This window comes from Schistocerca nitens, chromosome 6 (genome assembly GCF_023898315.1).
Source record: "Schistocerca nitens isolate TAMUIC-IGC-003100 chromosome 6, iqSchNite1.1, whole genome shotgun sequence".
In the NCBI taxonomy this organism is placed as follows: Eukaryota; Metazoa; Arthropoda; class Insecta; order Orthoptera; family Acrididae; genus Schistocerca; species Schistocerca nitens.
The window spans coordinates 754507517-754533165 of record NC_064619.1 but is presented as its reverse complement, the minus strand read 5'-3'; positions in this window follow the sequence as shown (position 1 = coordinate 754533165).

Here is a 25649-nt window from a genome sequence, read left to right as displayed (position 1 = left end):
AATGGAAGGTCCAATGGATACAGTAAACCTGCAGAGGTGCATCGGAATGTAAAACTGGTGACACAGGAAACGCTCAAAGCATAGACAGCAGGAAGACTCAGTCTTCCTGTACTTAAGTCGGCATTGTGTCTCTTATATTTAAATCCGATGCAATTTCTGTGTTTCATCGTCAATGGGAAGGTCCAATGGATACAGTAAACCTGTAGAGGTGCATCGGAATGCAAAACTGGTGACACAGAAAACGCTCAAAACGTAGACAGTAGGAAGACTCAGTCTTCCTGTACTTAAGTCGGCATTGTGTCTCTTATATTTAATTCCGATGCAATTTCTGTTTTTCATCGTCAATGGGAAGCTCCAATGGATACGGTAAACCTGCAGAGGTGCATCGGAATGTAAAACTGGTGACACAGGAAACGCTCAAATCATAGACGGTAGCAAGACTCAGTCTTCCTGTACTTAAGCCGGCATTGTGTCTCTTATATTTAAATCCGATGCAATTTCTGTGTTTCTTCGTCAATGGGAAAGTTCAATGGATACAGTAAACCTGCAGAGGTGCATCGGAATGTAAAACTGGTGACACAGGAAACGCTCAAAACGTACACAGTAGGAAGACTCAGTCTTCCTGTACTTAAGTCGACATTGTGCCTCTTAGATTTAATTCAGATGCAATTTCTGTGTTTCATCGTCAATGGGAAGGTCCAAGGGATACAGTAAACCAGCAGAGGTCCATCAGAATGTAAAACTGGTGACACAGGAAACGCTCAAAATATAGACCCTAAGAGGACTCAGTTTTCTTGTACTGAAGTCGGCATTGTGTCTCTTATATTTAATTCCGATGCAATATCTGTGTTTCATCGTCACTGTGAAGGTCAGAGGGATACAGTAAACCTGCAGACGTGCATCGGAATGTAAAACTGGTGTCACAGGAAACGCTCAAAATATAGACAGTAGGAAGACTCAGTCTTCCTGTACTTAAGTCGGCATTGTGTCTCTTGTATTTAATTCCGATGCAATTTCTGTGTTTCATCGTCAATGGGAAGGTCCAATGGATACAGTAAACCTGCAGAGGTGCATCGGAATGTAAAACTGGTGACACAGGAAACGCTCAAATCATGGACCCTAAGGAGACTCAGTTTTGTCGTACTTAAGTCGGCATTGTGTCTCTTATATTTAATTCCGACGCAATTTCTGTGTTTCATCGTCACTGTGAAGGTCCAATGGATACAGTAAACCTGCAAAGGTGTATCGGAGTGTAAAACTGGTGACACAGGAAACGCTCAAAACGTAGACAGTAGGAAGACTCAGTTTTCTTGTACTTAAGTCGGCATTGTGTCTCTTATATTTAATTCCGATGCAATTTCTGTGTTTCATCGTCGATGGGGAGGTCCCAGGAATAGAGTAGACCTGCAGAGGTGCATCGGTGTGAAAAACTGGTTATTCAGGAAACGCTCAAAACATAGACAGTAGGAAGACTCAGTCTTCCTGTACTTAAGTCGGCATTGTGGCTCTTATATTTAAATCCGATGCAATTTCTGTGTTTCATCGTCAATGGGAAGGTCCAATGGATACAATAAACCTACAGGGGTGCATCGGAATCTAAAACTGGTGACACAAGAAACGCTCAAAACGTACTCAGTAGGAAGACTCAGTCTTCCTGTACTTAAGTCGACATTGTGTCTCTTAGATTTAATTCCGATGCAATTTCTGTGTTTCATCGTCGATGGGAAGGTCCAAGGGATACAGAAAACCTGCAGAAGCCCATCGGAATGTCAAACTGGTGACACAGGAACGCTCAAAACATAGACCCTAAGAAGACTCAGTTTATTTGTACTTAAGTCGGCATTGTGTCTCTTATATTTAATTCCGATGCAATATCTGTGTTTCATCGTCACTGTGAAGGTCAGAGGGATACAGTAAACCTGCAGAGGCGCATCGGAATGTAAAACTGGTGTCACAGGAAACGCTCAAAGCATAGACAGTAGGAAGACTCAGTCTTCCTGTACTTAAGTCGGCATTGTGTCTCTTATATTTAAATCCGACGCAATTTCAGTGTTTCATCGTCAATGGAAGGTCCAATGGATACAGTAAACCTGCAGAGGTGCATCGGAATGTAAAACTGGTGACACAGGAAACGCTCAAAGCATAGACAGTAGGAAGACTCAGTCTTCCTGTACTTAAGTCGGCATTGTGTCTCTTATATTTAAATCCGATGCAATTTCTGTGTTTCATCGTCAATGGGAAGGTCCAATGGATACAGTAAACCTGCAGAGGTGCATCTGAATGTAAATCTGGTGACACAGGAAACGCTCAAAATATAGACAGTAGGAAGACTCATTCTTCCTGTACTTAAGTCATCATTGTGTCTCTTATATTTAAATTCGATGCAATTTCTGTGTTTCATCGTCAATGGGAAGGTCCAATGGATACAGTAAACCTGCAGAGGTGCATCGGAATGTAAAACTGGTGACACAGGAAACGGTCAAAACGAAGACAGTAGGAAGACTCAGTCTTCCTGTACTTAAGTCGGCATTGTGTCTCTTATATTTAAATCCGACGCAATTTCTGTGTTTCATCGTCAATGGAAGGTCCAATGGATACAGTAAACCTGCAGAGGTGCATCGGAATGTAAAACTGGTGACACAGGAAACGCTCAAAGCATAGACAGCAGGAAGACTCAGTCTTCCTGTACTTAAGTCGGCATTGTGTCTCTTATATTTAAATCCGATGCAATTTCTGTGTTTCATCGTCAATGGGAAGGTCCAATGGATACAGTAAACCTGTAGAGGTGCATCGGAATGCAAAACTGGTGACACAGAAAACGCTCAAAACGTAAACAGTAGGAAGACTCAGTCTTCCTGTACTTAAGTCGACATTGTGTCTCTTAGATTTAATTCCGATGCAATTTCTGTGTTTCATCGTCGATGGGAAGGTCCAAGGGATACAGAAAACCTGCAGAGGTCCATCGGAATGTAAAACTTGTGACACAGGAAACGCTCAAAATATAGACCCTAAGAAGACTCAGTTTTCTTGTACTTAAGTCAGCATTGTGTCTCTTAAATTTAATTCCGATGCAATTTCTGTTTTTCATCGTCAATGGGAAGGTCCAATGGATACAGTAAACCTGCAGAGGTGCATCGGAATGTAAAACTGGTGATACAGGAAACGCTCAAATGATAGACAGTAGCAAGACTCAGTCTTCCTGTACTTAAGCCGGCATTGTGTCTCTTATATTTAAATCCGATGCAATTTCAGAGTTTCGTCGTCAATGGGAAAGTTCAATGGATACAGTAAACCTGCAGAGGTGCATCGGAATGTAAAACTGGTGACACAGGAAACGCTCGAAACGTAGACAGTAGGAAGACTCAGTCTTGCTGTTCTTAAGTCGACATTGGGTCTCTTAGATTTAATTCCGATGCAATTTCTGTGTTTCATCGTCAATGGGAAGGTCCAAGGGATACAGTAAACCAGCAGAGGTCCATCGGAATGTAAAACTGGTGACACAGGAAACGCTCAAAATATAGACCCTAAGAGGACTCAGTTTTCTTGTACTGAAGTCGGCATTGTGTCTCTTATATTTAATTCCGATGCAATATCTGTTTTTCATCGTCACTGTCAAGGTCTAAGGGATACAGTAAACCTGAAGAGGTGCATCGGAATGTAAAACTGGTGACACAGGAAACGCTCAAAGCGTAGACAGTAGGAAGACTCAGTCTTCCTGTACTTAAGTCGGCATTGTGTCTCTTATATTTAAATCCGATGCAATTTCTGTGTTTCATCGTCAATGGGAAGGTCCAATGGATACAGTAAACCTGCAGAGGTGCATCGGAATGTAAATCTGGTGACACAGGAAACGCTCAAAACTTAGACAGTAGGAAGACTCAGTCCTCCTGTACTTAAGTCGACATTGTGACTCTTAGATCTAATTCCGCTGCAATTTCTGTGTTTCATCGTCGATGGGATGGTCCAAGGGATACAGAAAACCTGCAGAGGTCCATCGGAATGTAAAACTGGTGACAAAGGAAACGCTCAAACCATAGACCCTAAGAAGACTCAGTTTTCTTGTACTTAAGTCGGCATTGTGTCTCTTATAATTAATTCCGATGGAATTTCTGGGTTTCATCGTCACTGGGAAGGTCCAATGGATACAGTAAACCTGCAGAGGTGCATCGGAATGTAAAACTGGTGACACAGGAAATGGTCAAAACGTAGACAGTAGGAAGACTCAGTCTTCCTGTACTTAAGTCGGCATTGTGTCTCTTATATTTAATTACGATGCAATTTCTGTGTTTCATCGTCAATGGGAAGGTCTAATCGATACACTAAACCTGCAGAGGTGCATCGGAATGTAAAACTGCTGACACAGGAAACGCTCAAATCATAGACAGTAGGAAGACTCGGTCTTCCTGTACTTAAGTCGGCATTGTGTCTCTTATATTTAAATCCGATGCAATTTCTGTGTTTCATCGTCAATGGGAAGCTCCAATGGATACGGTAAACCTGCAGAGGTGCATCGGAATGTAAAACTGGTGACACAGGAAACGCTCAAATCATAGACGGTAGCAAGACTCAGTCTTCCTGTACTTAAGCCGGCATTGTGTCTCTTATATTTAAATCCGATGCAATTTCTGTGTTTCGTCGTCAATGGGAAAGTTCAATGGATACAGTAAACCTGCAGAGGTGCATCGGAATGTAAAACTGGTGATACAGGAAACGCTCAAAACGTACACAGTAGGAAGACTCAGTCTTCCTGTACTTAAGTCGACATTGTGTCTCTTAGATTTAATTCCGATGCAATTTCTGTGTTTCATCGTCACTGTGAAGGTCCAATGGATACAGTAAACCTGCAGAGGTGTATCGGAGTGTAAAACTGGTGACACAGGAAACGCTCAAAACGAAGACAGTAGGAAGACTCAGTTTTCTTGTACTTAAGTCGGCATTGTGTCTCTTATATTTAATTCCGATGCAATTTCTGTGTTTCATCGTCGATGGGGAGGTCCGAGGAATACAGTAGACCTGCAGAGGTGCATCGGTGTGAAAAACTTGTTATTCAGGAAACGCTCAAAACATAGACAGTAGGAAGACTCAGTCTTCCTGTACTCAAGTCGGCATTGTGCCTCTTATATTTAAATCCGATGCAATTTCTGTGTTTCATCGTCAATGGGAAGGTCCAATGGATACAATAAACCTACAGGGGTGCATCGGAATCTAAAACTGGTGACACAGGAAACGCTCAAAACGTACACAGTAGGAAGACTCAGTCTTCCTGTACTTAAGTCGACATTGTGTCTCTTAGATTTAATTCCGATGCAATTTCTGTGTTTCATCGTCGATGGGAAGGTCCAAGGGATACAGAAAACCTGCAGTGGTCCATCGGAATGTCAAACTGGTGACACAGGAACGCTCAAAACATAGACCCTAAGAAGACTCAGTTTATTTGTACTTAAGTCGGCATTGTGTCTCTTATATTTAATTCCGATGCAATATCTGTGTTTCATCGTCACTGTGAAGGTCAGAGGGATACAGTAAACCTGCAGAGGCGCATCGGAATGTAAAACTGGTGTCACAGGAAACGCTCAAAATATAGACAGTAGGAAGACTCATTCTTCCTGTACTTAAGTCGGCATTGTGTCTCTTATATTTTAATTCGATGCAATTTCTGTGTTTCATCGTCAATGGGAAGGTCCAATGGATACAGTAAACCTGCAGAGGTGCATCGGAATGTAAAACTGGTGACACAGCAAACGGTCAAAACGAAGACAGTAGGAAGACTCAGTCTTCCTGTACTTAAGTCGGCATTGTGTCTCTTATATTTAAATCCGACGCAATTTCTGTGTTTCATCGTCAATGGAAGGTCCAATGGATACAGTAAACCTGCAGAGGTGCATCGGAATGTAAAACTGGTGACACAGGAAACGCTCAAAGCATAGACAGTAGGAAGACTCAGTCTTCCTGTACTTAAGTCGGCATTGTGTCTCTTATATTTAAATCCGATGCAATTTCTGTGTTTCATCGTCAATGGGAAGGTCCAATGGATACAGTAAACCTGTAGAGGTGCATCGGAATGCAAAACTGGTGACACAGGAAACGCTCAAAACGTAGACAGTAGGAAGACTCAGTCTTCCTGTACTTAAGTCGACATTGTGTCTCTTAGATTTAATTCCGATGCAATTTCTGTGTTTCATCGTCGATGGGAAGGTCCAAGGGATACAGAAAACCTGCAGAGGTCCATCGAAATGTAAAACTTGTGACACAGGAAACGCTCAAAATATAGACCCTAAGAAGACTCAGTTTTCTTGTACTTAAGTCAGCATTGTGTCTCTTAAATTTAATTCCGATGCAATTTCTGTTTTTCATCGTCAATGGGAAGGTCCAATGGATACAGTAAACCTGCAGAGGTGCATCGGAATGTAAAACTGGTGATACAGGAAACGCTCAAATGATAGACAGTAGCAAGACTCAGTCTTCCTGTACTTAAGCCGGCATTGTGTCTCTTATATTTAAATCCGATGCAATTTCTGTGTTTCGTCGTCAATGGGAAAGTTCAATGGATACAGTAAACCTGCAGAGGTGCATCGGAATGTAAAACTGGTGACACAGGAAACGCTCAAAACGTAGACAGTAGGAAGACTCAGTCTTCCTGTACTTAAGTCGACATTGTGTCTCTTAGATTTAATTCCGATGCAATTTCTGTGTTTCTTCGTCAATGGGAAGGTCCAAGGGATACAGTAAACCAGCAGAGGTCCATCGGAATGTAAAACTGGTGACACAGGAAACGCTCAAAATATAGACCCTAAGAGGACTCAGTTTTTCTTGTACTGAAGTCGGCATTGTGTCTCTTATATTTAATTCCGATGCAATATCTGTTTTTCATCGTCAATGGAAGGTCCAATGGATACAGTAAACCTGCAGAGGTGCATCGGAATGTAAAACTGGTGACACAGGAAACGCTCAAAGCATAGACAGTAGGAAGACTCAGACTTCCTGTACTTAAGTCGGCATTGTGTCTCTTATATTTAAATCCGATGCAATTTCTGTGTTTCATCGTCAATGGGAAGGTCCAATGGATACAGTAAACCTGCAGAGGTGCATCGGAATGTAAATCTGGTGACACAGGAATCGCTCAAAACTTAGACAGTAGGAAGACTCAGTCCTCCTGTACATAAGTCGACATTGTGACTCTTAGATCTAATTCCGCTGCAATTTCTGTGTTTCATCGTCGAAGGGAAGGTCCAAGGGATGCAGAAAACCTGCAGAGGTCCATCGGAATGTAAAACTGGTGACAAAGGAAACGCTCAAACCATAGACCCTAAGAAGACTCAGTTTTCTTGTACTTAAGTCGGCATTGTGTCTCTTATATTTAATTCCGATGCAATTTCTGGGTTTCATCGTCACTGGGAAGGTCCAATGGATACAGTAAACCTGCAGAGGTGCATCGGAATGTAAAACTGGTGACACAGGAAACGCTCAAAACATAGACCCTAAGGAGACTCAGTTTTGTAGTACTTAGGTCGGCATTGTGTCTCTTATATTTAATTCCGATGCAATTTCTGTGTTTCATCGTCACTGGGAAGGTCCAATGGATACAGTAAACCTGCAGAGGTGCATCGGAATGTAAAACTGGTGACACAGGAAACGCTCAAAGCATAGACAGTAGGAAGACTCAGTCTTCCTGTACTTAAGTCGGCATTGTGTCTCTTATATTTAAATCCGATGCAATTTCTGTGTTTCATCGTCAATGGGAAGGTCCAATGGATACAGTAAACCTGCAGAGGTGCATCGGAATGTAAATCTGGTGACACAGGAATCGCTCAAAACTTAGACAGTAGGAAGACTCAGTCCTCCTGTACATAAGTCGACATTGTGACTCTTAGATCTAATTCCGCTGCAATTTCTGTGTTTCATCGTCGAAGGGAAGGTCCAAGGGATGCAGAAAACCTGCAGAGGTCCATCGGAATGTAAAACTGGTGACAAAGGAAACGCTCAAACCATAGACCCTAAGAAGACTCAGTTTTCTTGTACTTAAGTCGGCATTGTGTCTCTTATATTTAATTCCGATGCAATTTCTGGGTTTCATCGTCACTGGGAAGGTCCAATGGATACAGTAAACCTGCAGAGGTGCATCGGAATGTAAAACTGGTGACACAGGAAACGCTCAAAACATAGACCCTAAGGAGACTCAGTTTTGTAGTACTTAGGTCGGCATTGTGTCTCTTATATTTGATTCCGATGCAATTTCTGTGTTTCATCGTCACTGGGAAGGTCCAATGGATACAGTAAACCTGCAGAGGTGCATCGGAATGTAAAACTGGTGACACAGGAAACGCTCAAAACATAGTCCCTAAGAAGACTCAGTTTTCTTGTACTTAAGTCGGCATTGTGTCTCTTATATTTAATTCCGATGCAATTTCTGTGTTTCATCGTGACTGTGAATGTCGAATGGATACAGTAAACCTGCGTAGGTGCATCGGAATGTAAAACTGGTGACACAGGAAACGCTCAAAACATAGACCCTAAGAAGACTCAGTTTTCTTGTACTTAAGTCGGCATTGTGTCTCTTATATTTAATTCCGATGCAATATCTGTGTTTCATCGTCACTGTGAAGGTCAGAGGGGTACAGTAAACCTGCAGAGGCGCATCGGAATGTAAAACTGGTGTCACAGGAAACGCTCGAAATATAGACAGTAGGAAGACTCATTCTTCCTGTACTTAAGTCGGCATTGTGTCTCTTATATTTAAATCCGATGCAATTTCTGTGTTTCATCGTCAATGGGAAGGTCCAATGGATACAGTAAACCTGCAGAGGTGCATCGGAATGTAAAACTGGTGACACAGGAAACGGTCAAAACGTAGACAGTAGGAAGTCTCAGTCTTCTTGTACTTAAGTCGGCATTGTGTCTCTTATATTTAATCCCGATGCAATTTCTGTGTTTCATCGTCAATGGGAAGGTCTAATCAATACAGTAAACCTGCAGGGGTGCATCGGAATGTAAAACTGCTGACACAGGAAACGCTCAAAACATAGACAGTAGGAAGACTCGGTCTTCCTGTACTTAAGTCGGCATTGTGTCTCTTATATTTAAATCCGACGCAATTTCTGTGTTTCATCGTCAATGGGAAGGTCCAATGGATACAGTAAACCTGTAGAGGTGCATCGGAATGCAAAACTGGTGACACAGGAAACGCTCAAAACGTAGACAGTAGGAAGACTCAGTCTTCCTGTACTTAAGTCGACATTGTGTCTCTTAGATTTAATTCCGATGCAATTTCTGTGTTTCATCGTCGATGGGAAGGCCCGAGGGATACAGAAAACATGCAGAGGTCCATCGGAATGTAAAACTTGTGACACAGGAAACGCTCAAAATATAGACCCTAAGAAGACTCAGTTTTCTTGTACTTAAGTCAGCATTGTGTCTCTTAAATTTAATTCCGATGCAATTTCTGTGTTTCATCGTCAATGGGAAGGTCCAATGGATACGGTAAACCTGCAGAGGTGCATCGGAATGTAAAACTGGTGACACAGGAAACGCTCAAATCATAGACGGTAGCAAGACTCAGTCTTCCTGTACTTAAGCCGGCATTGTGTCTCTTATATTTAAATCCGATGCAATTTCTGTGTTTCGTCGTCAATGGGAAAGTTCAATGGATACAGTAAACCTGCAGAGGTGCATCGGAATGTAAAACTGGTGACACAGGAAACGCTCAAAACGTAGACAGTAGGAAGACTCAGTCTTCCTGTACTTAAGTCGACATTGTGTCTCTTAGATTTAATTCCGATGCAATTTCTGTGTTTCATCGTCAATGGGAAGGTCCAATGGATACAGTAAACCTGCAGAGGTGCATCGGAATGTAAATCTGGTGACACAGGAAACGCTCAAAACGTAGACAGTAGGAAGACTCAGTCCTCCTGTACTTAAGTCGACATTGTGACTCTTAGATCTAATTCCGATGCAATTTCTGTGTTTCATCGTCGATGGGAAGGTCCAAGGGATACAGAAAACCTGCAGAGGTCCATCGGAATGTAAAACTGGTGACAAAGGAAACGCTCAAACCATAGACCCTAAGAAGACTCAGTTTTCTTGTACTTAAGTCGGCATTGTGTCTCTTATATTTAATTCCGATGCCATTTCTGTGTTTCATCGTCACTGGGAAGGTCCAATGGATACAGTAAACCTGCAGAGGTGCATCGGAATGTAAAACTGGTGACACAGGAAACGCTCAAATCATAGACCCTAAGGAGTCTCAGTTTTGTAGTACTTAGGTCGGCATTGTGTCTCTTATATTTAATTCCGATGCAATTTCTGTGTTTCATCGTCGAAGGGAAGGTCCAAGGGATGCAGAAAACCTGCAGAGGTGCATCGGAATGTAAAACTGGTGACAAAGGAAACGCTCAAACCATAGACCCTAAGAAGACTCAGTTTTCTTGTACTTAAGTCGGCATTGTGTCTCTTATATTTAATTCCGATGCAATTTCTGGGTTTCATCGTCACTGGGAAGGTCCAATGGATACAGTAAACCTGCAGAGGTGCATCGGAATGTAAAACTGGTGACACAGGAAACGCTCAAAACATAGACCCTAAGGAGACTCAGTTTTGTAGTACTTAGGTCGGCATTGTGTCTCTTATATTTAATTCCGATGCAATTTCTGTGTTTCATCGTCACTGGGAAGGTCCAATGGATACAGTAAACCTGCAGAGGTGCATCGGAATGTAAAACTGGTGACACAGGAAACGCTCAAAACATAGTCCCTAAGAAGACTCAGTTTTCTTGTACTTAAGTCGGCATTGTGTCTCTTATATTTAATTCCGATGCAATTTCTGTGTTTCATCGTGACTGTGAATGTCGAATGGATACAGTAAACCTGCGTAGGTGCATCGGAATGTAAAACTGGTGACACAGGAAACGCTCAAAACATAGACCCTAAGAAGACTCAGTTTTCTTGTACTTAAGTCGGCATTGTGTCTCTTATATTTAATTCCGATGCAATATCTGTGTTTCATCGTCACTGTGAAGGTCAGAGGGGTACAGTAAACCTGCAGAGGCGCATCGGAATGTAAAACTGGTGTCACAGGAAACGCTCGAAATATAGACAGTAGGAAGACTCATTCTTCCTGTACTTAAGTCGGCATTGTGTCTCTTATATTTAAATCCGATGCAATTTCTGTGTTTCATCGTCAATGGGAAGGTCCAATGGATACAGTAAACCTGCAGAGGTGCATCGGAATGTAAAACTGGTGACACAGGAAACGGTCAAAACGTAGACAGTAGGAAGTCTCAGTCTTCTTGTACTTAAGTCGGCATTGTGTCTCTTATATTTAATCCCGATGCAATTTCTGTGTTTCATCGTCAATGGGAAGGTCTAATCAATACAGTAAACCTGCAGGGGTGCATCGGAATGTAAAACTGCTGACACAGGAAACGCTCAAAACATAGACAGTAGGAAGACTCGGTCTTCCTGTACTTAAGTCGGCATTGTGTCTCTTATATTTAAATCCGACGCAATTTCTGTGTTTCATCGTCAATGGGAAGGTCCAATGGATACAGTAAACCTGTAGAGGTGCATCGGAATGCAAAACTGGTGACACAGGAAACGCTCAAAACGTAGACAGTAGGAAGACTCAGTCTTCCTGTACTTAAGTCGACATTGTGTCTCTTAGATTTAATTCCGATGCAATTTCTGTGTTTCATCGTCGATGGGAAGGCCCGAGGGATACAGAAAACATGCAGAGGTCCATCGGAATGTAAAACTTGTGACACAGGAAACGCTCAAAATATAGACCCTAAGAAGACTCAGTTTTCTTGTACTTAAGTCAGCATTGTGTCTCTTAAATTTAATTCCGATGCAATTTCTGTGTTTCATCGTCAATGGGAAGGTCCAATGGATACGGTAAACCTGCAGAGGTGCATCGGAATGTAAAACTGGTGACACAGGAAACGCTCAAATCATAGACGGTAGCAAGACTCAGTCTTCCTGTACTTAAGCCGGCATTGTGTCTCTTATATTTAAATCCGATGCAATTTCTGTGTTTCGTCGTCAATGGGAAAGTTCAATGGATACAGTAAACCTGCAGAGGTGCATCGGAATGTAAAACTGGTGACACAGGAAACGCTCAAAACGTAGACAGTAGGAAGACTCAGTCTTCCTGTACTTAAGTCGACATTGTGTCTCTTAGATTTAATTCCGATGCAATTTCTGTGTTTCATCGTCAATGGGAAGGTCCAATGGATACAGTAAACCTGCAGAGGTGCATCGGAATGTAAATCTGGTGACACAGGAAACGCTCAAAACGTAGACAGTAGGAAGACTCAGTCCTCCTGTACTTAAGTCGACATTGTGACTCTTAGATCTAATTCCGATGCAATTTCTGTGTTTCATCGTCGATGGGAAGGTCCAAGGGATACAGAAAACCTGCAGAGGTCCATCGGAATGTAAAACTGGTGACAAAGGAAACGCTCAAACCATAGACCCTAAGAAGACTCTGTTTTCTTGTACTTAAGTCGGCATTGTGTCTCTTATATTTAATTCCGATGCCATTTCTGTGTTTCATCGTCACTGGGAAGGTCCAATGGATACAGTAAACCTGCAGAGGTGCATCGGAATGTAAAACTGGTGACACAGGAAACGCTCAAATCATAGACCCTAAGGAGTCTCAGTTTTGTAGTACTTAGGTCGGCATTGTGTCTCTTATATTTAATTCCGATGCAATTTCTGTGTTTCATCGTCAATGTGAAGGTCCACTGGATACAGTAAACCTGCAGAGGTGCATCGGAATGTAAAACTGGTGATACAGGAAACGCTCAAATCATTGACAGTAGCAAGACTCAGTCTTCCTGTACTTAAGCCGGCATTGTGTCTCTTAAATTTAAATCCGATGCAATTTCTGTTTTTCGTCGTCAATGGTAAAGTTCAATGGATACAGTAAACCTGCAGAGGTGCATCGGAATGGAAAACTGGTGACACAGGAAACGCTCAAAATGTAGACAGTAGGAAGACTCAGTCTTACTGTACTTAAGTCGACATTGTGTCTCTTAGATTTAATTCCGATGCAATTTCTGTGTTTCATCGTCAATGGGAAGGTCCAAGGGATACAGTAAACCAGCAGAGGTCCATCGGAATGTAAAACTGGTGACACAGGAAACGCTCAAAATATAGACCCTAAGAGGACTCAGTTTTCTTGTACTGAAGTCGGCATTGTGTCTCTTATATTTAATTCCGATGCAATATCTGTTTTTCATCGTCACTGTCAAGGTCGAAGGGATACAGTAAACCTGAAGAGGTGCATCGGAATGTAAAACTGGTGACACAGGAAACGCTCAAAACATAGACAGTAGGAAGACTCAGTCTTCCTGTACTTAAGTCGGCATTGTGTCTCTTATATTTAAATCCGACGCAATTTCTGTGTTTCATCGTCAACGGAAGGTCCAATGGATACAGTAAACCTGCAGAGGTGCATCGGAATGTAAAACTGGTGACACAGGAAACGCTCAAAGCATAGACAGTAGGAAGACTCAGTCTTCCTGTACTTAAGTCGGCATTGTGTCTCTTATATTTAAATCCGATGCAATTTCTGTGTTTCATCGTCAATGGGAAGGTCCAATGGATACAGTAAACCTGCAGAGATGCATCGGAATGTAAATCTGGTGACACAGGAAACGCTCAATACATAGACAGTAGGAAGACACAGCCTTCCTGTACTTAAGTCGGCATTGTATCTCTTATATTTAATTCCAAAGCAATTTCTGTGTTTCATCGTCACTGTGAAGGGCCAATGGATACAGTAAACCTGCAGAGGTGCATCGGAATGTAAAACTGGTGACACAGGAAACGCTCAAAACGTACACAGTAGGATGACTCAGTCTTCCTGTACTTAAGTCGACATTGTGTCTCTTAGATTTAATTCCGATGCAATTTCTGTGTTTCATCGTCGATGGGAAGGTCCAAGGGATACAGAAAACCTGCAGAGGTCCATCGGAATGTCAAACTGGTGACACAGGAAACGCTCAAACATAGACCCTAAGAAGACTCAGTTTTCTTGTACTTAAGTCGGCATTGTGTCTCTTATATTTAATTCCGATGCAATATCTGTGTTTCATCGTCACTATGAAGGTCAGAGGGATACAGTAAACCTGCAGAGGCGCATCGGAATGTAAAACTGGTGTCACAGGAAACTGTCAAAACGTAGACAGTAGGAAGACTCAGTCTTCTTGTACTTAAGTCGGCATTGTGTCTCTTAGATTTAATTCCGATGCAATTTCTGTGTTTCATCGGCAATGGGAAGGTCCAATGGATACAGTAAACCTGCAGAGGTGCATCGGAATGTAAATCTGGTGACACAGGAAACGCTCAGAACGTAGACAGTAGGAAGACTCAGTCCTCCTGTACTTAAGTCGACATTGTGACTCTTAGATCTAATTCCGATGCAATTTCTGAGTTTCATCGTCGATGGGAAGGTCCAAGGGATACAGAAAACCTGCAGAGGTCCATCGGAATGTAAAACTGGTGACAAAGGAAACGCTAAAACCATAGACCCTAAGAAGACTCAGTTTTCTTGTACTTAAGTCGGCATTGTGTCTCTTATATTTAATTCCGATGCCATTTCTGTGTTTCATCGTCACTGGGAAGGTCCAATGGATACAGTAAACCTGCAGAGGTGCATCGGAATGTAAAACTTGTGGCACAGGAAACGCTCAAAATATAGACCCTACGAAGACTCAGTTTTCTTGTACTTAAGTCAGCATTGTGTCTCTTAAATTTAATTCCGATGCAATTTCTGTGTTTCATCGTCAATGGGAAGGTCCAATGGATACAGTAAACCTGCAGAGGTGCATCGGAATGTAAAACTGGTGATACAGGAAACGCTCAAATCATTGACAGTACCAAGACTCAGTCTTCCTGTACTTAAGCCGGCATTGTGTCTCTTAAATTTAAATCCGATGCAATTTCTGTTTTTCGTCGTCAATGGTAAAGTTCAATGGATACAGTAAACCTGCAGAGGTGCATCGGAATGGAAAACTGGTGACACAGGAAACGCTCAAAACGTAGACAGTAGGATGACTCAGTCTTCCTGTACTTAAGTCGACATTGTGTCTCTTAGATTTAATTCCGATGCAATTTCTGTGTTTCATCGTCAATGGGAAGGTCCAAGGGATACAGTAAACCAGCAGAGGTCCATCGGAATGTAAAACTGGTGACACAGGAAACGCTGAAAATGTAGACCCTAAGAGGACTCAGTTTTCTTGTACTGAAGTCGGCATTGTGTCTCTTATATTTAATTCCGATGCAATATCTGTTTTTCATCGTCACTGTCAAGGTCGAAGGGATACAGTAAACCTGAAGAGGTGCATCGGAATGTAAAACTGGTGACACAGGAAACGCTCAAAACATAGACAGTAGGAAGACTCAGTCTTCCTGTACTTAAGTCGGCATTGTGTCTCTTATATTTAAATCCGACGCAATTTCTGTGTTTCTTCGTCAACGGAAGGTCCAATGGATACAGTAAACCTGCAGAGGTGCATCGGAATGTAAAACTGGTGACACAGGAAACGCTCAAAGCATAGACAGTAGGAAGACTCAGTCTTCCTGTACTTAAGTCGGCATTGTGTCTCTTATATTTAAATCCGATGCAATTTCTGTGTTTCATCGTCAATGGGAAGGTCCAATGGATACAGTAAACCTGCAGAGGTGTATCGGAATGTAAATCTGGTGACACAGGAAACGCTCAAAGCTTAGACAGTAGGAAGACTCAGTCCTCCTGTACTTAAGTCGACATTGTGACTCTTAGATCTAATTCCGCTGCAATTTCTGTGTTTCATCGTCGATGGGAAGGTCCAAGGGATACAGAAAACCTGCAGAGGTCCATCGGAATGTAAAACTGGTGACACAGGAAACGCTCAAAACATAGTCCCTAAGAGGACTCAGTTTTCTTGTACTTAAGTCGGCATTGTGTCTCTTATATTTAATTCAGATGCAATTTCTGTGTTTCATCGTGACTGTGAATGTCGAATGGATACAGTAAACCTGCAGAGGTGCATCGGAATGTAAACCTGGTGACACAGGAAACGCTCAATACATAGACAGTACGAAGACACAGTCTTCCTGTACTTAAGTCGGCATTGTGTCTCTTATATTTAAATCCGATGCAATTTCTGTGTTTCATCGTCAATGGAAGGTCCAATGGATACAGTAAACCTGCAGAGGTGCATCGGAATGTAAAACTGGTGACACAGGAAACGCTCAAAACATAGTCCCTAAGAAGACTCAGTTTTCTTGTATTTAAGTCGGCATTGTGTCTCTTATATTTAATTCCGATGCAATTTCTGTGTTTCATCGTGACTGTGAATGTCGAATGGATACAGTAAACCTGCAGAGGTGCATCGGAATGTAAACCTGGTGACACAGGAAACGCTCAATACATAGACAGTACGAAGACACAGTCTTCCTGTACTTAAGTCGGCATTGTATCTCTTATATTTAATTCCAAAGCAATTTCTGTTTTTCATCGTCACTGTGAAGGTCCAATGGATACAGTAAACCTGCAGAGGTGCATCGGAATGTAAAACTGGTGACACAGGAAACGCTCAAAACGTACACAGTAGGATGACTCAGTCTTCCTGTACTTAAGTCGACATTGTGTCTCTTAGATTTAATTCCGATGCAATTTCTGTGTTTCATCGTCGATGGGAAGGTCCAAGGGATACAGAAAACCTGCAGAGGTCCATCGGAATGTCAAACTGGTGACACAGGAAACGCTCAAAACATAGACCCTAAGAAGACTCAGTTTTCTTGTACTTAAGTCGGCATTGTGTCTCTTATATTTAATTCCGATGCAATTTCTGTGTTTCATCGTCACTGTGAAGGTCAGAGGGATACAGTAAACCTGCAGAGGCGCATCGGAATGTAAAACTGGTGACACAGGAAACGCTCAAAATATAGACAGTAGGAAGACTCATTCTTCCTGTACTTAAGTCGGCATTGTGTCTCTCTTATATTTAAATCCGATGCAATTTCTGTGTTTCATCGTCAATGGGAAGGTCCAATGGATACAGTATACCTGTAGAGGTGCATCGGAATGCAAAACTTGTGACACAGGAAACGCTCAAAATATAGACCCTAAGAAGACTCAGTTTTCTTGTACTTAAGTCAGCATTGTGTCTCTTAAATTTAATTCCGATGCAATTTCTGTGTTTCATCGTCAATGGGAAGGTCCAATGGATACGGTAAACCTGCAGAGGTGCATCGGAATGTAAAACTGGTGACACAGGAAACGCTCAAATCATAGACAGTAGCAAGACTCAGTCTTCCTGTACTTAAGTCGACATTGTGTCTCTTAGATTTAATTCCGATGCAATTTCTGTGTTTCATCGTCAATGGGAACGTCCAAGGGATACAGTAAAACAGCAGAGGTCCATCAGAATGTAAAACTGGTGACACAGGAAACGCTCAAAATATAGACCCTAAGAAGACTCAGTTTTCTTGTACTGAAGTCGGCATTGTGTCTCTTATATTTAATTCCGATGCAATATCTGTTTTTCATCGTCACTGTCAAGGTCGAACGGATACAGTAAACCTGAAGAGGTGCATCGGAATGTAAAACCGGTGACACAGGAAACGCTCAAAACATAGACAGTAGGAAGACTATGTCTTCCTGTACTTATGTCGGCATTGTGTCTCTTATATTTAAATCCGATGCAATTTCTGTGTTTCATCGTCAATGGAAGGTCCAATGGATACAGTAAACCTGCGTGGTGCATCGGAATGTAAAACTGGTGACACAGGAATCGCTCAAAGCATAGACAGTAGGAAGACTCAGTCTTCCTGTACTTAAGTCGGCATTGTGTCTCTTATATTTAAAGCCGATGCAGTTTCTGCGTTTCATCGTCAATGGGAAGGTCCAATGGATACAGTAAACCTGCAGAGGTGTATCGGAATGTAAATCTGGTGACACAGGAAACGCTCAAAACGTAGACAGTAGGAAGACACAGTCCTCCTGTACTTAAGTCGACATTGTGACTCTTAGATCTAGTTCCGATGCAATTTCTGTGTTTCATCGTCGATGGGAAGGTCCAAGGGATAGAGAAAACCTGCAGAAGTCCATCGGAATGTAAAACTGGTGACAAAGGAAACGCTCAAACAGTAGACCCTAAGAAGACTCAGTTTTCTTGTACTCAAGTCGGCATTGTGTCTCTTATATTTAATTCCGATGCAATTTCTGTGTTTCATCGTCACTGGGAAGGTCCAATGGATACAGTAAACCTGCAGAGGTGCATCGGAATGTAAAACTGGTGACACAGGAAACGCTCAAATCATAGACCCTAAGGAGACTCAGTTTTGTAGTACTTAGGTCGGCATTGTGTCTCTCATATTTAATTCCGATGCAATTTCTGTGTTTCATCGTCACTGTGAAGGTCCACTGGATACAGTAAACCTGCAGAGGTGCATCGGAATGTAAAACAGGTGACACAGGAAACGCTCAAAACATAGTCCCTAAGAAGACTCAGTTTTCTTGTACTTAAGTCGGCATTGTGTCTCTTATATTTAATTCCCGTGCAATTTCTGTGTTTCATCGTGACTGTGAATGTCGAATGGATACAGTAAACCTGCAGAGGTGCATCGGAATGTAAACCTGGTGACACAGGAAACGCTCAATACATAGACAGTAGGAAGACACAGTCTTCCTGTACTTAAGTCGGCATTGTGTCTCTTATATTTAAATCCGATGCAATTTCTGTGTTTCATCGTCAATGGGAAGGTCCAATGGATACAGTAAACCTGCAGAGGTGCATCGGAATGTAAAACTGATTACACAGGAAACGCTTAAAACATAGACAGTAGGAAGGCTCAGTCTTTCTGTACTTAAGTCGGCATTGTGTCTCATACTTAACTCCGATGCAATTTCTGTGTTTCATCGTCAATGGGAAGGTCCAAGGAATACAGTAAACCTGCAGAGTTGCATCGGAATGTAAAACTGGTGACACAGGAAACCCTCAAAATATAGACAGTAGGAAGACTCAGTCTTCCTGTACCTAAGTCGGCATTGTGTCTCTTATATTTAATTCCCATGCAATTTCTGTGTTTCATCGTGACTGTGAATGTCGAATGGATACAGTAAACCTGCAGAGGTGCATCGGAATGTAAACCTGGTGACACAGGAAACGCTCAATACATAGACAGTAGGAAGACACAGTCTTCCTGTACTTAAGTCGGCATTGTATCTCCTATATTTAATTCCAAAGCAATTTCTGTGTTTCATCGTCACTGTGAAGGTCCAAGGGATACAGTAAACCTGCAGAGGAGCATCGGAATGTAAAACTGGTGACACAGGAAACGCTCAGAGCATAGACCGTAAGAAGACTCAGTTTTCTTGTACTTAAGTCGTCTTTGTGTCTCTTATATTTAATTCCGATGCAATTTTTGTGTTTCATCGTCAATGGGAAGGTCCAATTTATACAGTAGACCTGCAGAGGTGCATCGGAATGTAAAACTGGTGACACAGGAAACGCTCAAAACATAGACAGTAGGAAGACTCAGTCTTCCTGTACTTAAGTCGGCACTGTGTCTCTTATATTTAATTCCGATGCAATATCTGTGTTTCATCGTCACTTTGAATTTCCAAGGGATACAGGAACCTGCAGAGGTGCATCGGAATGTAAAACTGGTGACACAGGAAACCCTCAAAATATAGACAGTAGGAAGACTCAGGCTTCCTGTACTTAAGTCGGCATTGTGTCTCTTATATTTAATTCCGATGCAATTTCTGTGTTTCATCGTCAATGGGAAGTTGTAATCGATACACTAAACCTGCAGAGGTGCATCGGAACTTAAAACTGGTGACACAGGAAACGCTCAAAACATAGACAGTAGGAAGACTCAGTCCTCCTGTACTTAAGTCGGCATTGTGTCTCTTATATTTAAATCCGATGCAATTTCTGTGTTTCATCGTCAATGGGAAGGTCCAATGGATACAGTAAGCCTGCAGAGGTGCATCGGATTTTAAAACTGGTGACACAGGAAACGCTCAAATCGTACACAGTAGGAAGACTCAGTCTTCCTGTACTTATGTCGGCATTGTGTCTCTTATATTTAAATCCGATGCAATTTCTGTGTTTCATCGTCAATGGGAAGGTCCAAGGAATTCAGTAAACCTGCAGAGTTGCATCGGAATGTAAAACTGGTGACACAGGAAACCCTCAAAATATAGACAGTAGGAAGACTCAGTCTTCCTGTACTTAAGTCGGCATTGTGTCTCTTATATTTAATTCCCATGCAATTTCTGTGTTTCAACGTGACTGTGAATGTCGAATGGATACAGTAAACCTGCAGAGGTGCATCGGAATGTAAACATCGTGACACAGGAAACGCTCAATACATAGACAGTAGGAAGACACAGTCTTCCTGTACTTAAGTCGGCATTGTATCTCTTATATTTAATTCCAAAGCAATTTCTGTGTTTCATCATCACTGTGAAGGTCCAAGGGATACAGTAAACCTGCAGAGGAGCATCGGAATGTAAAACTGGTGACACAGGAAACCCTCAGATCATAGACCGTAAGAAGACTCAGTTTTCTTGTACTTAAGTCGGCTTTGTGTCTCTTATATTTAATTCCGATGCAATTTTTGTGTTTCATCGTCAATGGGAAGGTCCAATTTATACAGTAGACCTGCAGAGGTGCATCGGAATGTAAAACTGGTGACACAGGAAACGCTCAAAACATAGACAGTAGGAAGACTCAGTCTACCTGTACTTAAGTCGGCATTGTGTCTCTTATATTTAATTCCGATGCAATTTCTGTGTTTCATCGTCAATGGGAAGGTCCAATGGATACAGTAAACCTGCAGAGGTGCATTGGAATGTAAAACTGGTGACACAGGAAACGCTCAAAGCGTAGACAGTAGGAAGACTCAGTCTTCCTGTACTTAAGTCGACATTGTGTCTCTTAGATTTAATTCCGATGCAATTTCTGTGTTTCATCGTCAATGGGATGGTCCAAGGGATACAATAAACCAGCAGAGGTCCATCAGAATGTAAAACTGGTGACACAGGAAACGCTCAAAATATAGACCCTAAGAGGACTTAGTTATCTTGTACTGAAGTCGGCATTGTGTCTCTTATATTTAATTCCGATGCAATATCTGTTTTTCATCGTCACTGTCAAGGTCGAACGGATACATTAACCTGAAGAGGTGCATCGGAATGTAAAACTGGTGACACAGGAAACGCTCAAAACATAGACAGTAGGAAGACTCAGTCTTCCTGTACTTATGTCGGCATTGTGTCTCTTATATTTAAATCCGATGCAATTTCTGTGTTTCATCGTCAATGGAAGGTCCAATGGATACAGTAAACCTGCAGAAGTGCATCGGAATGTAAAACTGGTGACAAAGGAATCGCTCAAAGCATAGACAGTAGGAAGACTCAGTCTTCCTGTACTTAAGTCGGCATTGTGTCTTTTACATTTAAATCCGATGCAATTTCTGCGTTTCATCGTCAATGGGAAGGTCCAATGGATACAGTAAACCTGCAGAGGTGTATCGGAATGTAAATCTGGTGACACAGGAAACGCTCAAAACGTAGACAGTAGGAAGACTCAGTCCTCCTGTACTTAAGTCGACATTGTGACTCTTAGATCTAGTTCCGATGCAATTTCTGTGTTTCATCGCCGATGGGAAGGTCCAAGGGATACAGAAAACCTGCAGAGGTCCATCGGAATGTAAAACTGGTGACAAAGGAAACGCTCAAACCGTAGACCCTAAGAAGACTCAGTTTTCTTGTACTTAAGTCGCCATTGTGTCTCTTATATTTAATTCCGATGCAATTTCTGTGTTTCATCGTCACTGGGAATGTCCAATGGATACAGTAAACCTGCAGAGGTGCATCGGAATGTAAAACTGGTGGCACAGGAAACGCTCAAATCATAGACCCTAAGGAGACTCAGTTTTGTAGTACTTAGGTCGGCATTGTGTCTCTTATACTTAATTCCGATGCAATTTCTGTGTTTCATCGTCACTGTGAAGGTCCACTGGATACAGTAAACCTGCAGAGGTGCATCGGAATGTAAAACAGGTGACACAGGAAACGCTCAAAACATAGTCCCTAAGAAGACTCAGTTTTCTTGTACTTAAGTCGGCATTGTGTCTCTTATATTTAATTCCCATGCAATTTCTGTGTTTCATCGTGACTGTGAATGTCGAATGGATACAGTAAACCTGCAGAGGTGCATCGGAATGTAAACCTGGTGACACAGGAAACGCTCAATACATAGACAGTAGGAAGACACAGTCTTCCTGTACTTAAGTCGGCATTGTATCTCTTATATTTAATTCCAAAGCAATTTCTGTGTTTCATCGTCACTGTGAAGGTCCAAGGGATACAGTAAACCTGCAGAGGAGCATCGGAATGTAAAACTGGTGACACAGGAAACGCTCAGAGCATAGACCGTAAGAAGACTCAGTTTTCTTGTACTTAAGTCGGCTTTGTGTCTCTTATATTTAATTCCGATGCAATTTTTTTGTTTCATCGTCAATGGGAAGGTCCAATTTATACAGTAGACCTGCAGAGGTGCATCGGAATGTAAAACTGGTGACACAGGAAACGCTCAAAACATAGACAGTAGGAAGACTCAGTCTTCCTGTACTTAAGTCGGCATTGTGTCTCTTATATTTAATTCCGATGCAATTTCTGTGTTTCATCGTCAATGGGAAGGTCTAATCGATACACTAAACCTGCAGAGGTGCATCGGAACTTAAAACTGGTGACACAGGAAACGCTCAAAACATAGACAGTAGGAAGACTCAGTCTTCCTGTAATTAAGTCGGCATTGTGTCTCTTATCTTTAAATCCGATGCAATTTCTGTGTTTCATCGTCAATGGGAAGGTCCAATGGATACAGTAAACCTGCAGAGGTGCATCGGAATGTAAAACTGATTACACAGAAAACGCTTAAAACATAGACAGTAGGAAGACTCACTCTTTCTGTACTTAAGTCGGCATTGTGTCTCATACTTAACTCCGATGCAATTTCTGTGTTTCATCGTCAATGGGAAGGTCCAAGGAATTCAGTAAACCTGCAGAGTTGCATCGGAATGTAAAACTGGTGACACAGGAAACCCTCAAAATATAGACAGTAGGAAGACTCAGTCTTCCTGTACTTAAGTCGGCATTGTGTCTCTTATATTTAATTCCCATGCAATTTCTGTGTTTCATCGTGACTGTGAATGTCGAATGGATACAGTAAACCTGCAGAGGTGCATCGGAATGTAAACCTCGTGACACAGGAAACGCTCAATACATAGACAGTAGGAAGACACAGTCTTCCTGTACTTAAGTCGGCATTGTATCTCTTATATTTAATTCCAAAGCAATTTCTGTGTTTCATCATCACTGTGAAGGTCCAAGGGATACAGTAAACCTGCAGAGGAGCATCGGAATGTAAAACTGGTGACACAGGAAACCCTCAGAGCATAGACCGTAAGAAGACTCAGTTTTCTTGTACTTAAGTCGGCTTTGTGTCTCTTATATTTAATTCCGATGCAATTTTTGTGTTTCATCGTCAATGGGAAGGTCCAATTTATACAGTAGACCTGCAGAGGTGCATCGGAATGTAAAACTGGTGACACAGGAAACGCTCAAAACATAGACAGTAGGAAGACTCAGTCTACCTGTACTTAAGTCGGCATTGTGTCTCATACTTAACTCCGATGCAAATTCTGTGCTTCATCGTCAATGGGAAGGTCCAAGGAATACAGTAAACCTGCAGAGTTGCATCGGAATGTAAAACTGGTGACACAGGCAACCCTCAAAATATAGACAGTAGGAAGACTCAGTCTTCCTGTACTTAAGTCGGCACTGTGTCTCTTATATTTAATTCCGATGCAATTTCTGTGTTTCATCGTCACTTTGAATTTCCAAGGGATACAGGAAACCTGCAGAGGTGCATCGGAATGTAAAACTGGTGACACAGGAAACCCTCAAAATATAGACAGTAGGAAGACTCAGGCTTCCTGTACTTAAGTCGGCATTGTGTCTCTTATATTTAATTCCGATGCAATTTCTGTGTTTCATCGTCAATGGGAAGTTGTAATCGATACACTAAACCTGCAGAGGTGCATCGGAACTTAAAACTGGTGACACAGGAAACGCTCAAAACATAGACAGTAGGAAGACTCAGTCTTCCTGTACTTAAGTCGGCATTGTGTCTCTTATATTTAAATCCGATGCAATTTCTGTGTTTCATCGTCAATGGGAAGGTAAAATGGATACAGTAAGCCTGCAGAAGTGCATCGGATTTTTAAAACTGGTGACACAGGAAACGCTCAAATCGTACACAGTAGGAAGACTCAGTCTTCCTGTACTTAAGTCGACATTGTGTCTCTTAGATTTAATTCCGATGCAATTTCTGTGTTTCATCGTCGATGGGAAGGTCCAAGGGATACAGAAAACCTGCAGAGGTCCGTCGGAATGTAAAACTGGTGACACAGGAAACGCTCAATACATAGACCCTAAGATTACTCAGTTTTCTTGTACTTAAGTCGGCATTGTGTCTCTTATATTCACTTCCGATGCAATATCTGTTTTTCATCGTCACTGTGAAGGTCGAAGAGATACAGTAAACCTGCAGAGGTGCATCGGAATGTAAAACTGGTGACACCGGAAACGCAAAAAACATAGACAGTAGGAAGCATCAGTCTTCCTGTACTTAAGTCGGCATTGTGTCTCTTATATTTAAATCCGATGCAATTTCTGTGTTTCATCGTGAGTGGAAGGTCCAATGGACACAGTAAACCTGCAGAGGTGCATCGGAATGTAAAACTGGTGACACAGGAAACGCTCAAAGCATAGACAGTAGGAAGACTCAGTCTTCCTGTACTTAAGTCGGCATTGTGTCTCTTATACTTAAATCCGATGCAATTTCTGTGTTTCATCGTCAATGGGAAGGTCCAATGGATACAGTAAACCTGCAGAGGTGCATCGGAATGTAAAACTGGTGACACAGGAAACGCTCAAAACGTAGACAGTAGGACGACTCAGACTTCCTGTACTTAAGTCGACATTGTGACTCTTAGATCTAATTCCGATGCAATTTTTGTGTTTCATCGTCGATGGGAAGGTCCAAGGCATACAGAAAACCTGCAGAGGTCCATTGGAATGTAAAACTGGTGTCACAGGAAACACTCAAACCATAGACCCTAAGAAGACTCAGTTTTCTTGTACTTAAGTTGGCATTGTATCCCTTATATTTAATTCCGATGCAATTTCTGTGTTTCATCGTCAATGGGAAGGTCCAATGTATACAGTATACCCGCAGAGGTGCATCGGAATGTAAAACTGGTGACACAGGAGACGCTCAAAATATAGACAGTAGGAAGACTCAGTCTTCCTGTACTCAAGTCGGCATTGTGTCTCTTATATTTAAATCCGATGCAATTTCTGTGTTTCATCGTCGATGGGAAGGTCCAAGGGATACAGTAAACCTGCAGAGGTGCATCGGAATGTAAAACTGGTGACACAGGAAACGCTCAAAACATAGACAGTAGGAAGACTCAGTCTTCCTGTACTTAAGTCTGCATTGTGTCACTTATATTTAAATCCGATGCAATTTCTGTGTTTCATCGTCAATGGGAAGGTCCATTGGATAGAGTAAACCTGCAGGGGTG